We start from the raw sequence: 2,659 nt of genomic DNA, 5'->3' as shown, positions 1-2,659 counted from the left end.
AGGGAACTGTCCTCCAGGTGTAGTCTGAGGGGCTTGGTTTAAAGCTACCTGGGAGATCTGGGTTTCAAGCATCTTGGTATGAGTAACTATTTGGTCAACCTTGGTTCCTAACTGAGTAATCAATTCGTTAACATGAATGTTTTGGTTCATGAACTCCTTGTTTTGTTGGATTTGAGCGGTGATAAAATTTTCCATAATTTTCTCAAGGCTCGGCTTTGGTGGTACAGGTTGCATAGGTTGATTTGATCTAGGGGCTTGATAACTAGGTCTCGGAGGTGCATTATTTTGAATAGGGTTATTGTTTTTATAGGAGAAGTTCGGGTGATTCCTCCATCCAGGGTTATAGGTATTCGAGTATGGGTTTCCTTGGGTGTAGTTCACTTGCTCAGAGTGGGTTTCGTTTAATAGAATGCATTATGCAGATTGGTGTCCTTTGGTTCCACATATCTCACAATCCGACGAAACTGCGGCTACAGTATTCGGGTTTATGCAGATATGCTCGACTTTGAGGGCTAATGCGTCCATTTTAGCTTGCATCATGTCTATAGAGCTTAGTTCATGCACTCCTCCTTGGGCTTCCTTCTTCTTAATTGTCACTCGTTCGACTCCCCATGATTGATGGTTTTGAGCCATATCTTCGATGAGGGCACTAGCTTCAGGATAAGGTTTGTTCATCAGAGCACCGCCTGCGGCAGCGTCGATGGTCATCTTTGTGTTGTAATGAAGTCCATTATAGAAGGTTTGGATGATTAACCAATTTTCTAAACCATGATGTGGGCATGCTCGTAACAACTCTTTATATCTCTCCCAAGCTTCGAACAGCGATTCTCCTTGGTTTTGGGTAAATCTAGTTATATGGTTTCGGAGAACGAAGGTCTTACTCGGGGGAAAATATCTAGCAAGAAAAACTCTTCTAAGGTTATCCCAAGTCGTAATAGAATTGGGTGGAAGGGAATCTAACCATGATAGGGCTTTATCTCTGAGGGAAAAAGGATATAATCTTAAACGTATTGCCTCAGGAGAAGCTCCATTGGTTTTAAAAGTGTCTGCTAATTGAAGAAATATTTTTAAATGTTGGTTTGGGTTCTCAGTAGCGAGACCTGCGAATTGTCTCTGTTGCACTAGTTGCAACAGGGATGGTTTAAGTTCAAAATTATTAGCTGGGATGGTTGGGTTTACTATACTAGAACTAGGTTCTTCATTAGATGGTTGAGCGAAGTCCTTAAGAGGTCTTTGGTTTTGATCTTCGGCCATAGCTCTCTTAATTCTATGAAAAAATAAACGTGCGCGAGCATAACGTTCAGGTTCCGCCAGAGGGTATACTAAGCTTAAACTTCCGGTGCTGCGAGTTCTTCGCATTGACCGGCGGGAAATAGCCTAAGTCTAAACGATATAACAACAGGAAAATGAAATTTGACGAAATTGGTCCCCGGCAACGGCGCCAAAAACTTGATGCGGTGTTTCGCAAGTATACGAACGCGTCAGAGTAATATAAAAGATTGTCGAATCCACAGAGACCAAGTGTCAATCTATCGTTATCTATTGTTATGGTGTTTATCAAAGGCAATCAAAATAAGTGTTTTTGGAGTGTGCGATGAAAAGTAAAGTATTGAAATACATTTAATTAATAAAGACAGGGTCGAATGTAATTCACGTAATCGATTAATAATCCAAGTACTTGCTAATAGAACTACTTATGGGCAATGTTTCCTACTTTGAAAAGAACTAATTTAACAGGAACTGTCGCTTTCGCGTATTCAGAACCGAGTTGTACTCTCTAATCAAACCCTCTTATTGCCACTTATAAAAAGGCGCGCATTGCGTTAGAGTAGTAAACCTATTTTTAAGAAATGTAGTATCTTGACTAAGTTGAAAAGTATTATAACCTGGATTTCTTAACCAAAAGAGGTTCTTACGAACCAGACTCTAAACTTATAAACGCGTCCGAAAATAGTTTTAAAATCTCTTTTCTTCTTAATGTTAAAATCTCCTAATGAACTAAACAAAGCGCTTTCGTTGTTTTTGAAATAGTTAAAAACAATTAAGTTTAAAAAGACGTTGGACGGCTTTCGATCTTACCCAACGGAATTGAAGTGCGGGAAAACTTAAGTTGAAAGTTAAAATAGCCCTTAAGTGTTTCTACGAACAATTGCACGGATTACTGGTTCAATTACGATCCTTACATTCTAACCTTATAAATTTAGCTAGACATGGTAAAGTAAAAGTGCATTAAAAGGTTGTTGATTCAAATGATCTTGATCTTGCTTAGGCTTGATCTCACTCCACTTGCTTGCAAAAGAAGGATTAGATGCTTAAAAGGTTGTCGATTCCTGAAGATTTGAATTTCAAAACAGTGGAAATTCAACCTCCAATTCAAATGAATTTCTCAGGTTTATCCTTTGCAAAGTGAGGGTTTGAGATGGGGGGATCAAAGCTGGCGCGAATGTGTGTTGATTGCTGAGCATACGAGGCTCTATTTATAGCTGAAACCATTGATATTTGCACACTTGAAATCACTTTCCAAGTTTGGTCATTGATGATGCATGGGTGCATGGGCGCACATAGGCCCATAAAATCATTGCCATAAGTCCACAAATGACTGTTAGATAGTCTGAATTCAGCTTGGATTGCAAGGCAAATGTGCATTTGAATTTGAAGT

At 39.3% G+C, this 2,659-nt stretch overlaps 1 non-coding gene across 1 annotated transcript; it reads left to right on the top strand.

Annotated features, from left to right (window-relative positions):
- Nucleotides 1–763: 763 nt before the first annotated feature.
- On the top strand, nt 764–870 carry LOC127124906 (small nucleolar RNA R71). Its single transcript, XR_007804382.1, has one exon. It is a non-coding gene; the product is annotated as a small nucleolar RNA R71 (small nucleolar RNA).
- The last annotated feature ends 1,789 nt before the right edge of the window (nt 871–2,659 follow it).

This window comes from Lathyrus oleraceus, chromosome 2, assembly GCF_024323335.1.
Source record: "Lathyrus oleraceus cultivar Zhongwan6 chromosome 2, CAAS_Psat_ZW6_1.0, whole genome shotgun sequence".
NCBI lineage: Eukaryota > Viridiplantae > Streptophyta > Magnoliopsida > Fabales > Fabaceae > Lathyrus > Lathyrus oleraceus.
Note: the sequence above shows the minus strand (reverse complement) of the source record. Positions and strands in the feature narration are given on the sequence as shown.